This window comes from Marmota monax, unplaced genomic scaffold, assembly GCF_021218885.2.
Source record: "Marmota monax isolate L192 unplaced genomic scaffold, Marmota_monax_Labrador192_F-V1.1 WCK01_AAM20220418_F8-fsc00019, whole genome shotgun sequence".
NCBI lineage: Eukaryota > Metazoa > Chordata > Mammalia > Rodentia > Sciuridae > Marmota > Marmota monax.
In genome coordinates, this window is record NW_026695242.1 from 21,135,318 (window position 1) to 21,156,688 (window position 21,371).

Below are 21,371 nucleotides of genomic sequence, written 5' to 3' on the forward strand. Positions count from 1 at the left end.
GCATTTATACACAGTGGAGTATTACTCTGCATTAAAAAATGACAAAATCATAGAATTTGCAAGGAAATGGATGGCATTAGAGCAGATTATGCTAAGTGAAGCTAGCCAATCCCTAAAAAACAAATGCCAAATGTCTTCTTTGATATAAGGAGAGTAACTAAGAACAGAGTAGGGTCGAAGAGCATGAGAAGAAGATTAACATTAAACAGGGATGAGAGGTGGGAGGGAAAGGGAGAGAGAAGGGAAATTGCATGGAAATGGAAGGAGACCCTCAGGGTTATACAAAAGTACATACAAGAGGAAGTGAGGGGAAAGGGAAAAATAATACAAGGGGGACAAATGAATGACAGTAGAGGGGGCAGAGAGAGAAGAGGGGAGGGGAGGGGAGGGGAGGAGGTTATAGTAGAGGATAGGAAAGGCAGCAGAACACAACAGACACTAGTATGGCAATATGTAAATCAATGGATGTGTAACTGATGTGATTCTGCAATCTGTATATGGGGTAAAAATGGGATCTCATAACCCATTTAAATCAAAGTGTGAAATATGATATATCAAGAACTATGTAATGTTTTGAACAACCAACAATAAAAAGTTTAAAAAAAAAAAGAAAATGATACAAAATGTATCAAGATTTCAGGTTATCATATTATCCATTTTTAAAATTTATTCTAATTTGTTATATATGACAGCAGAATGCATTTCAATTCATATTACACATGTATAGCACAATTTCTCATATCTCTGGATGTACACAACATAGAGTCACACGATTCATGTCTTCATACATGTACTTAGAGTAATGATGTCCATCTCATTCCACTGCCTTTCCTACCGCATGCCCTGTCTCTTACCTTCCCTCCCCTTTGCACTATCTAGAGTTTATCTGTTCCTCTCATGTTCCACCCCCATCCTCACTATGAATCAGCCTCCTTATATCAGAGAAAACATTTGGCATTTGGTTTTGAAGGGATTGGCTTCATCCAAAGGATTTAAAAACAGCATACTACAGGGACACAGCCACATAAATGTTTATAGCAATACAATTCACAATAGCTAAACTGTGGAACCAACTTAGATGTCCTTCAGTAGATGAATGGATAAAGAAAATTTGGTATATACATATATATGTATATATATATATATATATATATATATATATATATACATATATATGTATATATATATATATATATATATATATATATATATACACACATATATATATATATACATACACACACAATGGAATATTACTCATCATTAAAAGAGAATAAAATCATGGCATTTGCAGGTAAATGGATGGAGTTGGAGAATATAATACTAAGTGAAATAAGCTTATCTTATTATTCTATACAAAAATATTAAAATATTTCACAAAATTTTTAATATTCAGAAAATCTAAACTATATTTATTAAAACAATAAATCTAGGAAATATTTATTAAAATATAGTCATAATTTTTGCAGAAAATTCTTTATAAACTTTGTAAATAATATTGTGCTCATTATACTTAAATATAGTCTTATTACATACCTACTATGATTTAAAAAAAAATCATACATTCCTAGAAGCTATTCAAGTAATTCCAAAGTGGATAACTCAAACACACTTAAATATGAGAACAAATTTCATTTTTAAATCATTTAGTGTATTAATAGAATTTGGTGTAAAATAAAGCAGAATTTTAAAAAATGTATCTTTTATATACAAATAACTACTCAAATACTTATTGAATTTCCATGCTTTCTGGATGTTTTTCATTGTTTTCCTTCTATCTCGCATTACTGGCTTCTTCTCTTGTTTTATTACTGGCCTGGCTTCATTGTTTCATTTTTTAAACATAGGGATTTACAAGTGTTTCTTTTCTCACCTCTTTTCTTCTCTTTATCACCATGGGTCTCATGGCCATCACATTCGATATTCAGTTTCATACACTCAGGACATCACAGTGTCCTTTCAGGTGAATAATACATCCTTGATGAGACCTCTCCTGAGAGTTACAGTCTCACCACACACAACGGCTCAGTGCTCTGTGTAATATGCCACTCAAAGTACACATCCTCCCCTATCTGGAAACAATTTAAAACAAAACATTTTCATCTATACCTCACTATTTTCAGATAAGATGATCACCCATCTCCCAGTCAATGAGATTGCAAATTGGAATCCTTCCTGAATTTATTCATCTTTCTTTGCTGTCTTCATTCAGCCTTTTTTGAGATTGCTACAATTATTCCCATTCCTTGTCATTCGTGCTGCTATTTTCTAATGTCAGATCCTCTAATCCTCATGTAAGCTATTAAAACATTTTGTTGTTGGTGGTGGTGGTAAGGTTTTCTATTGCCTGTTGTGATCTCTAATCCATTCCAAACCTCCTTACCAGGTTAATCCTTAATGTGGATGTTTAATTCCATCAGACAGTTTCCATATCGAAACTAAACAAACAACAGAAGCTTAAATGAATCCTTCTTTTCCATAAATTAGGGTGTGAACACCTTAACTTGGAAATTAAATCTTTTTAAAATATATTCCCATCTTATCTCTTTCATTTCTGAGTTTCATAACCTGAGTTCTAGCCAAATTGAACAACTTGTGTGTTTCCCTCTACAAACTGGTTTGTAAGTCCCCCCTATCTGCAATTCTCTTCTTTATCACCAGATTCAATAATTTACCCATTCTTTATTATACAGCTTAACTACTACCTCTTTTCTGAAATTCTCTGGCCACAAGTAATTTCACCCCTCTCTTTCTTCTTTCTGAGCTTATCTAGTATTTTACTAGACATTAATCTAATCAATTTCAAATATGTTTTATGCATTCAGTTTCTTCCTCAGCTTTAAACCTCAGCTTCTTGAAGCCAGGTACTATGATTTAGAGCTTTTTAACCTCATAGCTTTAACAAAAAACTTTTCATATAGTAGCTACTGAATGTTTATTGTTAAATTAATGTTTTTCTATAAAATTAACCAATTTTGAATAATTGAAGCAGTTGATTAAATTGCTATAGAATGGACATAGTTAGTTATCTTTAAGCCTCAAGAACTCTGGGTATAAAAGAAACACCATTTTTCAACCTCTATAATAGCTTACAGCTGAGAGCTTCATTGTTTCTTTTAGTTCAAACTCTATTAGAAACTAAAATGTATTTTGGAAGCTTTGGAAGACAGAGTACTTTATCACTTTCTTTGGCTTTTCTTAGTCTTGATTCTCAATATAGTTTAGCATCTAATACATTCAAAGCAAATAGAATAAGGGGATAGAATCACTGACATAATGCCCCATGAATTTTTCTTCAACCTGCACTCTTCTACCTTGTCTTGGTCTTTTCTTTTTTGGTACCAGGGATTGAACCCAGGGGTGCTTAACCACTGAGACACAAGCCCAGCCCCTTTTATATTTTATTTTGAGAGAGGGTCTTGCTAAAGTGCTCAGGGCCTTGCAAGTTGTTGAGGCTGGCTTTGAACTTGAGATCCTCCTGCCTCAGCCTCCTGAGTTGTTTGGATTATAGGCATGTGCCATCATGCCTGGCTTAGTCACATTCTTAAATGAGATTCCCTGTCTTTGCAACTCTAAGAATAAAGATCAAAGGGAGAAGGGCTTCACTTTATTCTCACACATTGACAGCCATCCTCTCCCATGAAAGATCATTCAGTAATGATAAGCTCAAGGTTGGTGTGCAAGATAGGAAAACCTTATGAATTTTTCTGTAGCAAAACTTTGCTAAGATACAGATACCCAGATACACACTTAGAAAAGAATGTTTTTATAACTGGGATCACTATAATAATCAGTAGCATTTAATGAGTTCTACTTTTGCCAGGCTCCAAGTGGATCTCTTGTAATCTTGTAAGAGCCCCATGAAGTACACACTATTTGCATCATTTTACATTGGTGAAACCTGGTGCTAAAAGTGGTCACTCTATTCATGAGAGCAAATATGGCAATAAAGGGTATGTGCTTTGGAAGCACCTAAATTGGATCCAAATAATGACTACCTTTATAACCACTTGAATGTATTTGTGTGTGTATGTGTGTGTGTTTAAGAACGAGATAACACTACTTTAACCCAATAGCTATATGGTAGACAGAATTTAAGATGTCCCTCATGATCTCTACCACTTAGTTTTTACATTTCTTTAAAATCCCTCCCTTCCTTTTCAATTCGGGTGGGGCTTGTGATAAGCTCCTAACTAATGACATGTGGTAAAGGTGACACTACATGCCATTACATAAGACTACATCTTTCTAGCTGACTTGCTTTAGCATTTTGCCTCCTTATTGGGTTGAGGAAAAAGACAACTATCACAAAGACTCACAGGACAAAGAACTGCAAGTTGATTATGGGAGCTGAACGCTTCAGTCCTGTAAGTGTAAGGACCAGAAATCAGACAACAACCACTTGAATCTGAAGGGAAATTATAGCATCAAAGTAGACCATAGCCCTGCTGACACCTCGATCAAAGACTTATATGATCTTGAAACATTAGACTCAATGAAGTCGTGCTCAAACTCCAAACCCACAGAAGGTGAGAGATGATAATATATAGCATTTGGTCCTATTCTTTTTTGGGGGGTTGGAGGGGTAACTGAAGATTGAGCTCAGGGGCTCTTGGCCACTGAGCCATATCGCCAACCTTATTTTGTATTTTATTTAGAGAGGGTCCCACTGAGTTGCTTAGCGCCTTACTATTGCTGAGGCTCACTTTGAATTTGTGATCCTCCTGCTTCACTCACTCAGTCCCTGGGATTACAAATGTGGGCCACCGTGCCTGGCTTGTTCTATACTTTTTAACATTGTGGTAATCATTATGCGTGGAGAAACACTAACATATATTTTGATATGTGGAAGTAGTACTTTTGCAATAAATACACACACACAAAAAAATGTGAGAGCAACCTAGAAATTGAAAAGAGAAAACCTTAATTATCTAAACAGAGAGCTGATAAAAATGGGGTCCTGAAAGATATTGCAGGTTATAGTATAGAAAAAAAAGGGAGAAACATGATTTTGGAAACTGGAGTAAGGAAAGTCCTTGTTAAGTAGTGGCAGAAAGTTTAACAAAATTGTCCCTGGAACTTTTGTGAGAGACAGAACTTATATGTTGAACTCCCTATTTTTCTGAAGAGATTTCCAAGCCAAGTATTGCAAATACCATGCTGATTCTTTCTTACTGCTTATAATATAATTTGAAAGGAAAGAGATTAGTTGAAGGGAAAACTATTGGACAAAAAGTAGCCAGGACTTGATGTTTTTGAATATTCTTAGCCTCTCCGCATGGCAAAAGCTGTTGAAATTTAGAAATTACTTTTGAAAATATGGCATAGCGAGAAAGAGTATATCTATACCACCTTTAGCTAAAACTTTAGAAAGATCAAAAGGTCACAATATTCTGTCACAGAGAGAGCACTTTTAAGAGATTAAATCCACAAATCCTTTCAGTCAACAGTAAGGCCAGGGGAACTTTTAAGGGCAATGTTACTCAGCCATTTCAAAAGCAGCCAAAGGTAGAGAAAGGATCATCATTATAAAATAAAACAAAAACAAAAACAAAAACCTGAGGATGTGGCCTTTGCTTCATGAAGTTAACACTGAGATCCACTGAAGACCCAAGAGTTTTTAGGAAAATTGTTTCAAGGAAAACACTTCAGATGGGACTTGAAAATGATGAAAAGATGAAATGACAACATGGGTCCCCCAGTACTACTGGTGCCTAGACAGCTGACAAAACTACCCCATAGAAAACACATGCAAACTGTGTTATATGGTTGTTTTATTGTGGACCTAGAGGGAGACAGGAGCAGCTATTCAGAGTATTCATTTTTCAAATAGTGAAGTATCTTCCACTGATAAAATGCTCCGGCAGAACTAGTAGGGATCGTGTGTTATCTACCTTCCCTTATTGTTTACAAAGATTTTCAAAATCATCGTGATATGCCCAGAGTGTTTCTAGGATATTATGAAATGGATGGTCTCCTAAAGTATGACCAAGTACAGGAAAATGAAGAAACGACAACCAAGCAGTCTTTTGTAGCTATTATTAAAAAAAGGGGCTTTTGAAAAGGCTGATATTATAGAATATTTTCTAACAGCTTGTTTTTCTGCAGAAATCTTTCCAGAGCAAGATAGCCTTAACAGTGAGCACACCAGCAATGTGGTTCACAGGTGTGATTGGTAAGACAAAGCCAGAAAGCTTCCCCGGCCAAGGTGAAACCAGATACCATGGTTACTACTGAAATATTTTTCTCTGGGTTAGGGTCAATGCACCTCAGTGTAGAAAGAAGTATCCATGTAATAATTCAGTTTATTAAAATTTTTGGTGACTTGTACGTTCACTAAATGATTTCACTATAATTGAATTCTATCTCTACACTAACATTATTAGTTATAAATGAGGTAACCCTTACATAAAAACCATGATGGCTTTTTATCACATTGAAGACAGAATATTTAACAATATATAAGATTTTTTACATAACAGGATAAACTGTCTGCATGTTTTTTTTTTTTTTGTCACTTGCCTTTCTGACAATGATTCAAATTATTCACTGTTCTGTTTGCTTTTGTATGATTGTTGTGCCTCCAAAAGGGCCAAATTCCCATCTCAGGATTCTTATACAATACAATAATCTCTGAATGAAACACTTATTCATTATTCAGTTTTGAAATTTTTGTTTATATCTTTCATACTTGTGAGGCTGTAAATTCCCTGAGCATCAACATTTATTCGATATTTTGTTTATCATAGTTAATCTTTTTCATATAAAACCCATAAAGAAGTCAATCAATACTTGGTACTCAATAAATAAATGTGTACACAAATCTTTGTTAATAGATATTTTGTAAACATATATTTATTTAATAGAAAGTATTCTATTAACATTCTTTGTCCTCTTTTTTGATAGTGAGCCTCATATTTGGGGATTTAATAGAAAAATTTTAAAATTCCCATTGATGGGAATCCCATCTTTGAGGAATCCCAGCTAGCCACTTTCTCTTTCAGTCTTGTCCTTGGGCTCCTGACATAGGATGCCTTACTATTTTAGTGTTAGAAAGCAATATTGTAGCAAAACAGGCTTTTCCTGATGATAGACAACACTGTCTCGTATAATGTTAGAATCAATGAAGTAATTTTGATTGAAACAATAAAACAGATATTACATTTTATTCTTAAATATTTATGCAACTATAATTCTTCACTTTCTCATCTTCTCCCAATGAGACTATCTGTTCCATCAGCCTAGCCATCATTTGGGAGAACAGACACATTTGCTACTAGCCACAAGTCTGGTGAAGATGTTCTCTACATAGGTGCCAATCATTTGGATACTCTAAAGAAGAACCTAGCAGTGCTGCTCAATTTGTGGCGTATTAAAAGGTGAAATTTGGGAGAAAGGAAAATTTGGATTATCATATCATATTTTAGCTATATATTCTTTCTTTTCTAACAAAATAAACCCAGTATTTTCAGCCTCCACTTTTCTGCATGTTTCTGAAGCATTGGGAATGTAAAATTATCTATCAGCATAATGCAATAAAAGCAAAAAAAAAAAAAATGGGTGCTGGATCTCCTTCCTGAACTCATTAATTTGGTTAAATCAAGAATTTCTTTTATTATTATATATTTTATTTTCTTCATCTGGAAAATTAGTGTAATATATATTTGCTCAAAATCAGAGAACTGGAAATCTCATCTCTAGTGTCTATTATCCTGACCTAAAAGAAAGTTTATCAAAATAGAGTTACTGTTTATTCATAGGACCAATAAAAATATGATCAAGATGAAATTACAAAACAAGGATTTTCATTTTCAGTAGAAACTGAACTAAAAATATCACTATGAGTTTTTTCTCTTAAAATGTTCATATTTCCCTCAGCCTGTTAATTATGTTCCTGTTGCTTTATCTAATATTGGTAAACATAAAAATGTCATTTAAAAAGTTGAACAAAGACATCATCACTAGCAATTCAAGAAACACAAATCAAAACTACTAAGATTTTATCTTACTCCAGTCAGAATGTCAGATATTATGCATACAAACAACAATAAGTGTTGGTGAGGATGTAGGGAAAAAGGTACACTCATACACTGCTGGTGGGACTGAAAATTGGTGCAGCCATTATGGAAAGCAGAATGGAGATTTCTTGGAAAATTGGGAATGGAACCACTATTTGACCCAGCTGTCCCTGTCCTCAGTCTATATCCAAAGGACTTAAAAAAACAGCATACTACAGAGATACAGCCACATCAATGTTTACAGCAGTGCAATTCATAGTAGCTAAACTGTGGAACCAACCTAGATACCCTTCAAAATAGACAAATGGATAAAAAATAATGTGGTATATATACACAATGGAATATTACTCAGCAATAAAAGAGAATAAAATCATAGCATTTGCAGGTAAATGGATGGAGTTATAGAAGATAATGCTAAGTAAAGTTAGCCAATCCTATATAACCAAATGCTGAATTTATATATATATATATATATATATATATATATATATATATATATATAGAGAGAGAGAGAGAGAGAGGCTGATTCATAGTGGGATAGGGAACAGGAGCATGGGAGAAATAGATGAGCTCTAGATAGGGCAGAGGGGTTGGAGGGGAAGGGAGGGGGCATGGGTTAATTAATGATGGTGGAATGTGATGATCATTACTATCCAAAGTACATGTATAAAGACATTAATTGGTACAAATATACTTTGTATACAACCAGAGATATGAAAAATTGTGCTCTATATATGTAATAAGAATTGTAATGCATTCTGTTGTTATACATAAATTTAAAAAATTACATAAAAAGTTGAACAAAGAATTTCATATTTAATTATTCAGGCTTTCAATTTGCTTATTTTTTAAAAAAATTATATATTGTCATACATAGACAATACATTTTAAAAAATGTATTTTAAAAATGCTTAAAAAATTAAGCAATAAGTTAATTTTTTATTATTTTATATTCTATTTTTCTCAAAAAATTTGTGAAATATAGATCTGTAAGCAAGAGAAAAAATTCCAGAGTCTTAACAACTTTGGGTGAATGGATCTGTAGGTACCTGTTCTAAAAGTTGTCATTGTCTGTTGTTTGGTGGCTGCTTGAAAGGGTTGATCAACTGCTGTGAGTTGATGACTTTATCTATCATCCAATGAATGAGAGTAGAGGCAGACACTGGCAAGAAAGAAGCCAAACTTTAAAGGGATCATGATCTCTGTAGCCTTTCAGTTTGGCATTAGGGTATCAAGGAGTCGGAAGAGTGATAAAAGTCAGGCTACCAGAGATCCTGTTCTGTCTGTGTCAATAGTTGTAAGCTTTGGGACTTACACACCTTCTACAACTCCTTTTTGATAGATTACAACTAAGGTCCATGAGAACAATGTAATTCAATGACTTGGGCACTAAGCTTTCTGCCTTTGTTACTTAGACTTGGGTTCGTACATTTAGTTGATCCATGTTTTTCTTAACTATTTATTGGTTGTCAGGACCTGTTGCTAAAAATAGGTTCATGATAAGCATCTAGAATCTGTACTTTTAACAACCTCTGCAGAGGTCAACATAGATGAAACAGGTCTGAATAAAGTAGATAGAGATTTGAGGCAGTTAGCCTATACTGTGCCTTGGAGATATATATATATATATATATATATATATATATATATATATACACACACACACACATGCATATATATAAATAATGTAAAAATTATAGAAAACATTGAAATAAATAAAAATTCCAACTCTTTCACAATTTCAAAGCATAACTACTGTAATTATTTTATCAATTTTTATCTAATATATGTCCTATTTTATAAAGAATTTAATATACATATATGTAGTATTATGAAAATTCATTCATATTATTTCATGCCATCATTCTATTTAAGGTATTATGGACATTTTCTCATATATTTAAAATTTCTTTCTTTCCTTTTTTCTTAAGTGCTAGGGATTGAACCCAGGGCCTTATGCTTGATGAAAGCACTGTATCACTGAGCTATATGCCTAGCTCTTAAAATTTCTTTTTAATTAGAATACATTGATTATATTTCTTTGATAGTACAGAATTTATGTAATGGCTGCTATTTGTCATTAGGTTTTAAATTTTTTGTAATTATAAAAAAGACTGTGATAAATACTTTTGTTTGTTAATGTTAGTCTAATTATTTTTTCTTTTTCCTTAGGTAGAAAGACAAATAACTATGCTAAATTGGAGGAGCTGGGGGACATTTGTCAAAGGCTGCACTGAGCTTAGCTTTGCCCCCAGAATTAGACAGGTAAGAAAGAAACGGACAAGGTTGTGTAGGAAGCTACTAAGTCTAATAGACTCTTTGGTTTATCTTTTAGAGAACAATTACAGAAATATTTTTCCTCAGCAAGACTGTGTTTCATAAGTTAAATATATATATATATATATATATATATATATATATATATATATATATATATGTAAATGAAGCTGTACACAGAAACTCAGCCTTCCTTTTCTTTGACTGGTTTTGTGACACTTAACAGCATTTTCCAAATTTATTAGAAACTATCTCCAGAATGTCCAGCTAGTTTAAGTGTATTTGAATAGGGTTTTCTGAGTCATATCATTTCTATATCTCCAGTAATGTTTGACAAATTTATGTACACAATGGAAAATAACTGATTTGTTTCTTTTATATAGATGTGAAAATATTTTTGAGTATCTTGTGTAAATTCCTGAATCAGTACTTCAGAGATAAGCTATCAAGATCAGCTGTTAGGATAACCTTTACTGTGAATGATGTGAAATTTCCTCATGTGGATTCATTTTCTTCTTATTTTTTAAAATATTTTTTATAATTTAATCTCTCAATGGCTTATTTTCTAAAGATCATCCCAGTTTCAGTGCTTCTCTTCTGCAGGATTTCTAGTTAAACTGGATATTCTACACAGTTTCTAGTATGCTAGGAACTAGAAAATGGTTGATTAACACTAGACCAATAACCTGAAATCCAAATATCTTTAAATATTTTCTGATCATAATGCTTGTAGTTGGAATTGCATTTATATAAAACAACTCTGACATTATTTTTTTAAAAAAAGTGTTATTGGTTACAAAGTTGGTTTGACTGGGAAAATAGAACCAGCAGGACAAGTGAGTAAAATTAAATGGGGATAATGTGTGCATGCCCTACTAGTGATTGAACTCAGGGCTCTCTATCACTGATTTACACCCTTGGCCTTTTTTTTTTTTTTTCCAAATTAGGGTCTGGCTAACTTGCCCTGGCTGACCTTGACTTTGCAATCCTCCTGCCTCTTCTTCCTAGCTCCCAAGGATTACAGGCATGTGCCACTGCATGGATAACATTTAATCAACATATATCTGCTATAAAAGAAAAAAAGGGCTGACAGAATGAAAGTGATCCCACAAAATTTTCTGAAAGAGCTTCAGGCTCCAGCTGGTCTCGAGTGTTTGTTTATACCCAGCATGTTTGGCTGACACAAGCAAAGGAGGGTATCCTGGATGAGCTACCGATTTGCAGCCTTTTGGAATTAGAAAGGAGAGTTCAGCTCCAGTGATGAAATGCTGGAAGCACTTTTGACAATGAGAAGGGATTGATTCTGAAACCAGAAGAGGTTCCTCAATATCAAACTAAATTTTGCAGGGTAGCACATGTAATAATTAAGTCAGTCTCAGCAAGACAGCTTGCAGCTCCAAAATGCATGGTCTTCTCTTTGTTCTGCCTTTTGCAATGTACTTGACAGAGAGGGACCTCCATATATGTAGTAAAAAGAGTGACCTTAAATTGAAACTAATTCCTCAGCTGTCCTAACTGTACTAACTATATCCATGTATCTTGGATTAAGACCAAACAGCTAATCGGTATCAGAGATGGCACTGGAACCCTAACCTGAGTACCCCAGGTCCACGTCAGTTTATCAAATACCGCCATCTGATTAGGGTATGTGATGAGAACAGAATGTCAGCATCTACAGCACTTCACACAATCTGGAACTATCATAATACCCTGACATGTGTGAATTCAAACCAGTGACCCTGTGAGAAGTCATAGATCACAATACCACACTCTTATCAAAAATAATAGTATGTGGCTTTTCTATTAGTAGCAGTTTTCATTCCATAAATGTTATACCACTAGAACATTTAAAATTTTATTCTACATATGTATGGCAAATTATGTTTTTATAATTTATACACTCTTTAAAAATCTGTTCAATTTCAACTTGCCTTCCTCATGTTACTATGGTTTATTACAAAGCTAGGATCCAGGTTTGTTCCAGTGCTCATACTCATTTATAATTTTGATTTCTCCAAATTTGTGTTTTCACACCAAAGACTGAGGCAGGTTTTTACCCTAAACTTCCAAAATGTTGAATTCTTTGTAGATTTCTTCTTTCCTCCCTGCATCTTTGTTGGATGTATGGGAGACCTTGCCTTTTGGTTTGATTCCCCTCCTTCCCCCATCAGTTTTCCTCTCTCCAAAAGAACATCACAGTAATCCCTTACCCCTCCCCCTCCTCTCAGAAGGGTGCCAAGCCCCCCTCCCACTCCTCTCAGAAGGGTGCCAAGCCAAAGGGCGCCAAAGTCAAAGGTTTTCTCTACCAATCCCAGCAGGACATAGTGCCAGCTCACCATCCCTGAGTCACTCTGCCAATCAGCACCCGCCAAGTTGCCAAGCAACCCTTCTTAAGCTGAAGCTTGCAAACTCTCTCTGCTCTCTGCTCTCTTCCCCTTCTTTCTGCTGCTTTCTTCTTCTTCTTTTCTTGCCCTTCAGGCAGTGCCTCCCCAATAAAATCTCTTGGTTGAATTTCCATCTCTCGCCTTTCACTTTATATCTTGTTTTCATTAATTGCTCTTATTTTGCAGAAAACTATCATGACCTCTGTCAAATAGTGAAGCAATGGACAGTTAGGTGAATGAAGCCACATCTGCCTCAGAGAAAAAGGTTAACATTTTTTCCCCATTATAATTAATCAAATTTGTCAATCTAGTCCAAACTTCGTAGTGTAATCCATATCATTTAAAATATATTTGCAAGTGCTGTTTACACATGAGATGGTATTAAGTTAAACAATCTGTTACTACAAAGCCCAAAGTCTCGCTCTCTCTTAGCAAATTAAGTACTTAAGATAAGTACATGTATCAAGGCTCATGAAGTTCCTATTTAACTTAGTACGAAAGTAGTACAGCAGTAGATTCAAGAGTTTTATAACAAGACAATGTCCAAATATATTCCTTAGCAATTAAAATCTCTCACAGAGGAACTTGAAAATTGAGGGAAAAAATTGTTATTATGTTCTCTATGATTTTAGTATCAAATAGTAATCATAAAAATCTGCAAAATTACATGCAAATGGTGTAAAATAATCCCAAGGAGCTACTTTTTAGTTATACTAAAGCCCTCCCAGTTTCCCAGTTGGCTACAGTCTCCCTTCTCCATCCACTGCTCTGATCCTTCCCACATCTCCCCTACTCACCTCCCCCATTGTCCAGGGGGCTGTTACTCATACGAGACCAATATTATGACACATTACTTAAAACGAGAAAAAACTAAATAAATGAAAAAAAAACCCCAGGAAAATACAATAACATATGAATTGGAAGATTTAGCATCCCCTAAAAGTTTCATTTTTTCCAGAATTGATCTATAAATTAAATACAATGCCAAGCAAAATCTTTGGTCTTTTCTTTCAGAAAAGTTGAAAGGCTAATTCTTAAATTTATATACAAATATAGAAAGATTATTCAAGATAATTTTAGAGAAGAGAAAAAAAATGTACCATTTAAACTACTTTATATAAAGTTTTATTTTAAATCCATCAGGATAAAAGCACCACAGTAATATTGCAAGGATAGAAACATAGATCAATGGGGAAAAAAAATACAGCCCAGAACAACCTCATACATACATCAACACTTAGTTTGTTGTGATGGTAACCAAAGTGTCTTTTAAATAAAAATTTGAAAAACCTACAGAGCTTCCATGACTTTGGGATGGGCAAAGATTCCCCAAACATTGCATAAAAAACAATAACCATAAATCAAATCATTGCTAAAATAAAACTATATTAAAGTTAGAAGTTTCTATTCATCAAAAACCCAACTGGGAAATAAAAAAAAAAATCAGTCCACAGTGTTAGAAAATGTATGTATAATACCAATACCAAGTAAAACTGGCAAAGGAGAGGTATGATAGACGTTTTTATTAAGACTTACAAATCAATAAGGAAAAAAACAAGCACCTTAACTGAAAATAAGCAAGAGACAGAATTAATACTTCACAAAAGAGTGTGTGCAAATGACCAACAAATGTATAAAGAGGAGCTCAATCTCATTAAAATAAGAGAAGCACAAATTAAATTCAAAGTGATATGCTTGTACACATCCATTAGAAAGGGTAAAGTTAGAAAGACTGACAACACTACGTTTTGGCAAGAATGTGCAGTAAATAGAACTTTTGTATGCAGCTGGTGGAATTGTAAAAACTTATAATCAATAAGGAAAAATATTTGCAGGTTGGTAATAAAGCTAAAAATGTAGCTCAACATTTCTACTACGAGGTATATATCCATAGAAATGAGGAAGTCAAAATGATTGGCATAAAGTTGTTCCTATTTTTTTCATTATCATCTTTTAACATCTTCAGGATCTGTAGTGATATTCCTTCTTTGATTTCTGATATCTTCTTTCTTTCTCTCTCAATATCTCATAGCAACTGCTTTACTCTGAGACTCTCTGAATTCCCTGTCACCGTCTTCTTTTCTCTTTGATTCAGTTCTTAATGACTCAGATTCAGTAGCTTTCACCTTCTTCAATACTACTTTTTCTGTGGTCCCTAGTGTCCTCAGGATAATGAAAGTTTCAGAAAGCAATAAGCCTCCTTTAAAGAACAATCATAGGGGCTGGGGTTGTGGCTCAGCAGTACAGTGCTTGCCTAGCATGTGTGAGGCCCTGGGTTACCTCCTCAGCACCACATGAAAATAAAGGTATGGTGTCCAACTACAACTAAAAAAATAAATATTAAAAAATAAATAAAAACAATCATAGACTTCCAATTATTTACAGTGGAGTAATTCTTTATTTTTTTCACATTTAGATGAAAATTGCAAGTTTTTCCAGTAAAGTCCATGTATGGAATAGCAACAGCTGAGAGCAAAACACATCAACATATTGTGATTTAATTTCACACAAATTTAGGAAGTAAAAATGCAAAGAAGGGGAAAAAGTTAAGGATTAATGGGGAGAGTCATTTGTGTGTGCATGTGTGTGTGGCAGTGGGCAAAGCGCAGGTCTTAAATATAAAGAAAAGAAAAGGATCTGATGTTAGGTAGAGAAGAGCACTCAATTGGATAAAAGCAAACCATTTTCCAGTATTGTTGTCTGCTGAATTGTGTATCCCTTACTGGTAAATACTTAAAAGAGACTTTTAAAGAGATAGTATTGTAAGTATTTTCCTCTCTTACCTGGCTCTGTTTGTAGCCTGATTACTCCAGAAGGAAGGATGAGAAAATATTTAAGTTACAGTATAAGTGCAAGTATTAAATCATCATCAAAATAAAGTGTCAGAGCATAGATACTATGATGGTAAAGTCTGCCTTTAGAAAAGTGACATTTAAAAAAATCTCCATTGCATTATTGGTTTTATTAATACAATTATCTTTTTTCTTTCACTGCATTTCTGGCTTTCTCATAATAGGCCATAATAGGTTAAAAATGTTCAGGATTCCTGAATCAAGAGGTTTCTTATGGTGTGGAACAATGATTTCGCTTCATCAGTCCTTAATAGTTTCCAATACCACTCATGGCTCTTTCAATATGTTTCTACTTATTCATGATTCATTCAATCAGGTCAAGTATGAGTCTAAAAACTACTGGAATGAAGCCACAGTAGAAATTCAATAACACAAACTCACCTAGGAAATGAAAACAGGAACACAGAGATTATGTTACAAGCTTAGAAGATGTGTGTTAGTGGGGGGAGAAGAAAATCTTAAAAATGTACTCAAAGTAATGATCATGGTGTGATAACATGCCACCTAATATCCCCCAGAAAAAACACTAAATGTCTTCATATTACTACAGTACACCTGATTAACAGTTTTGAATGTGAGTGCTCTCCTATAGCAAGTTAAGCAATTTAAAGCTACAGTAATTTCAGGGAAAGATCTCAGTGGCAAACTTTGGCTGAGATCCAAGAGTGCTTTATATTACATTGTTATGGTAAGAGACTTCAGAGAAAACCTTATTAATCCCACTGTTGGAATTGAAGAATTTTAATTTTTTTAATTCAAAAAACAAAAGGAGTGTGTATATAAACATTCTAGATATTCTTTTCTAAAACTGTTAATGCCATTAACAGTATATATTGTATTAACTACCATAATAAAGATTTGGATTTGTTTTTATGATGAGATATATGAGTTCATTTATTTACTCATTACAAAAGCATTTATTATATAGCTACAAAATGGGCAAGGTTTTTATCTGAGGAGGCAAAATTTCATGAAATACATTTTATGCCTTAGGACCTCCTAGAATATTATACTGGTTTGCAATTTTATAGTCATTAGGCTTTTTACAAATATTCCAAACAAATAGTACAATAGAATTTCTGAACCTCCTTGCAGTTAGGCATGGATATATGCCTATCACTAATGAAATGTCAATTAAAGTGTCCTGTGTTACTCATATGTGATGACTCTTTCTTTACACAGGGCAGCAATGAAGTTCCAAATGTGAATGCTTCAACAGCTTAGACTCAATCACCAGCTCTCTGCCACCACAGGATGATATGAAGATTGAGAAAGAGGTAAATTAACATTTGCTGCTGTAAGTTTTGAGTTTTATTGTTCCTGTTATTTTTATAATGTAATTTTATATATATATATATATATATATATATATATATATATATATATATATATATATATATTTCTTTTTTTCTACCTCGTTCTGTGTAGCTCAAGTATCTTTTTTTTTTCCTCTTCTTTTTGTGTGGTGCTGGGGATTGAACCCCGGGCTTTATGCATGTGAGGCAAGCACTCTATCAACTAAGCTATATCCCCAGCCTCCTCTTCTGTCTTCTTGGTTTTTAACTCATGAGCTAATCTGTATTCTGGTTTTCAGTTATCAAACAGTACATCTGGAGTCATGTACATTTCTGTATGAGATAGGGGAAAAGAAAAAATAAGGCTATTTCTGCTGAACAGGAACTGGGTTATGTGGGTAGTAGCCCACTGAGGATAATTGCTACTGTGGGAGAGAATGAATGAACAAGGTATGAAACATACAGATGTCAAAGACAATTTGAATTACCAAAGAAAATAAAGGACAAAAAGGAGTTTGAAATGTATTGCTATATGGAAGAGATTTAAGTTATCAAAAGTTAAATGAATGAGGAGTGAGAGATGGTTGGTTCAGAGGGAATGAAGAGGTGTCTGACGCAAAACTACAAAATGAATGGGGTTTATTTACCCAGACAATAATAGTCATTTAGTGGTGATAATCCAGGCCAGGCTCAAAAGAAAACGAGTGAAAAAAACCTATTATTCTGTCTTTCATGGTTGTAGGAGGGGAAAGACAATTTTAATTGCTATTTCTCAAAGTCATGTGGAATGTGACAGTAAGAACTTGTAAGGAAAATTCATTTGTCATATTTATTTTAAACTTCATTTTAATTGTTCAAAAGAAGTTTAAAATGATATATATTTTCATCTTGCAGTGTACAGCTTCAAATTTTAATTCAATTATAAAAACAAACAAACAAACAAAAAAATCCCACACTTCTAGGAGAAGCAGAAGTCAAGGAAATGGTAGGTCAAGCATCCAGTCAATGTCTGTCCAGGCTTACTGCTGTTAATAACTGCTGTTAATAGGGAGTATATACGCCAGTTATCTTCTTGAAGAAGGAGGCAGATTCTCCATTCATCTGTCAGTCACAGCAGAGTGTAGACTAGAAACTTCCTGGTCTTCCCAAAGCCAGAAAAATTAAAAAAAAAAAAAGTTCATTTGATGGGCACAAAAAAACCCTTTAAAAAGAGTAAAAAAGGATGCCATCTGTCTTCTTCTACTATTTAATCTACTCTCCTGAAATATCAGCAGAATGTTGTCATCTCAGTTTTAGAAGGTAATCTCTTCATTTCCTTATTTTCATTCTCCCTGAACATTTTCATTAGCATCGATTTTAGGTCTTAACTATGAAATTATATATTTATTACAGTGTTCAATGTATGCCTATCTCTCACATCTGCTCTTTGGATTTATGGTTATCACCATTGAGATTTTTACATCCTTTTATACTGGACACATTTTAATAGGGTGTTTTTCCAGTAAAGCTTTTCAAATGGCAACATGTATTTTGCTCTAGCTATGAATAAAATACTACTTATGTTCATTAAAATAGGATTTTCTCTGCAATAATCTACAATATTTAAAGGGACAAACATTCATCTTCTAGTCAAGAACAGATATTTCTTATAAGGTATAACCTGGGATCTCACTGGTGGAAAATGACAGGAGAGTGAGAAAACTCTTCTAAGAATAGTAATATTGTTCTCACGCATGTTACCTTGGAAATTCAACACCTTTTTAGGTAGTGATATTTGGAACGATTGTGTCTAACAAATATAGCAAAACAAAATAATATTTCTTAAAATAAAATGCAAGGGACTTGAACCAACTGCTTATATTCCCTGGGTCATGAAAAGCTTCATTTGGGAGTAATATTTAAATCATTTTTTCCTATTTTCATGTACTTATATTTGTAGCTCTTATTTACTGAAAATGACAAATTTAAAAATAACAATTAAAATGAACAGGAAATGTAGGAATGTGACATTATTCATGGGTATTTTGTGTGTGTGTGTGTGTGTGTGCTTAAATTTCATTTCTCAAGTCATTTACAGAATAGTAGGAATGTTCTAGTTGTGGAAAATCTTCTGGAGATCATCTGTGCATTTTATTTGCATTTTTTTCATATCAAAAGGGTAAGGCCAGTGAGCACCCACAGCATAAAATTTTAAGGGAGAATGACCCTCATTGTGTTTCTTGGAGTTATAACTGACTATTGCTCACAGTCTTTCATAAAATCTGGTAATCCTGTTATCCTCTCCTTTGGATACTATTCATTTCTATATAAATCTGTATCTACTTTGAGCAATAGCTGAGATCTTGTTACTTGCCTAAAAACCAACAGAACTCCTCTGAAAATGCTGCCCCCTCATTCACCTTAACTTCACTAGCTTTTATGTAGCTATCAAAATCTGGTGACTTATAAGTTAAAATAACATCTTAATAGTAAGTAGGTTTGTAACAATTAACCTATATTAGTCACTCTTAAAACACGGTCCATATTTTCACATTCAATTTTCTTAAGAAATCTATGAGTTAAGCACAATTATAAATCACCCCCTTTTCCAGATGAGGCATACAAGGTCAAATGTCCCTCAAGAGCAGAATCAGGATATATAAACCCAAGCAGATGTTTTTAACCATTAAGCTACACTGCCTGTTAGAGTACAGCTTTAAGACCATCTGTTGAGGTTTTACACTAAGTTTTCAGGTTTATATTAGTATTTTTAGCTTTATGTTTATTTTATAAATGGACTGTTGTTCTCATCTCCTCCTCCTCCTTCTTTTTCTTCTCTCTCCACTTGAGTGTTTATTCCACTCGTACTTTAAGTCTCATAGCTAAGACTTAAAAAAAAAGAAAAAGCTGTATTGAAGCAAATCCCAGTTCAGAAATTCAGACTTTGTCCTGGAGAGTTTTTCTTCGGTTCTTATTACTTAAAAAATCTAAAGAGGTCAGAAGTAAACACTTTATAGAAATTGCTCAGACTGGGTAGTTTAAAGGCAGAGTTTGCAAAAGATTTGCACTATGAAATCATTAACTGTATCAAGAATGGTGAAGCATGACAGACCATGCAGTTTCATGGAGATCTTTCTTCAGTTTCATTTATTAGGAAAGTATAAGATAGAATTCCAAGAATTAATGCAGAATCTTTCTGAATTTTCTTAAATGCAAGGAAAAAATGTTATTATGGCATAATAGCACATGAAATGTGCTCCAATGTATTGACTCATTTTTTTCAACCAACGTTTATTTATATAAAGTGGTAAGAATTTAGACTTTGGCTCATCATTGAAGCTATGTATGTGATCTGGGGCCAAATTGCTTGATGATTTGTTTTATGAAATATCAATACAAATAGTATTTCTTTTAAAAAATCACCTGAGTCACTAAATGAGGAAATGCATTAATAGCTTATAGCAGGAAACTTGACACACAGTAGATAATTAAAATTCATCCTCTAATTTCTTACGGCTTTCTCTTCTAATCTACCCAGTACCCAACTGCCATATGAATAACTTTATGCCATGAAATCATCCATCATAATATTAGTCATTCATTTCTGCATAGTAATAATCCCCAAAATATCACCCTAAAAACAGCAAAGCATTTATTATTCACACAGTGCTGAGGATCAGAAATCTGGGAGGCTTCCCTAGACAGTTATAGTTCAAGGTCTGTCATGCAGTTGCAGTCAAGTTATTGAGTGGGATTGCAATGTTCAGAGACTTCACTGCAGTTGGAAGATCTGCTTCCAAGCTCGAACATGTGACTATTGGTAGGAAAGTTCATTTTGTCGTGTAGGTCACTTCATGATCTTCTCTGGTGCTCATAAATTGATGAGGTATGCCTTGAGGCTTACTAATCTCTATATATCCTTCATGTAGCTCAACATTGGGCTGCTTAAGGCATGGCTTCCCAATGATGAATGGTGGGAGAGGGAAAGAGAGAAAAAGAGAAACACCAAAATGGAAGCCACAGGATATTTCACAAACTTATCTTGGAAGTGGCATATATCATTTCTGCCATATTTGTCAGATGCACTGAAAAATTGTGGTAGGACACAAGAAGGTAGTACAAAATATGTGACTATCAGTAAGATGAAATCATTGTCAGCTATCATATAAACTAGTTGATGTAATCAATATTCCCATATTAACAAACTTTGAAAATCTATAGAGTTTTCGTGACTTAAGATGGAGTTCCTTAATCTGAATTTCTGTCATTTTTACAAAGATCCTTAGCACCACTGCCCTTGTCCTCCCATACTTCCACCTGGCCTTGCTTCCCATGGCTCTGATCTGTTGGTTGCTTTTCTAGTTTTTAAGTGAACCATTCACACCGAACAGATCAATGTTTGATTTTGCTTTATATATATATATATATATATATATATATATATATATATATGTGTGTGTGTGTGTGTGTGTGTGTGTGTGTGTTTTCTAAACTTCCCTGTTTCCTTTTCCCCAAGAATTTGAACTCTTCCCATGGATTCAAAGTCCAGTCTATATTCTATTGTCT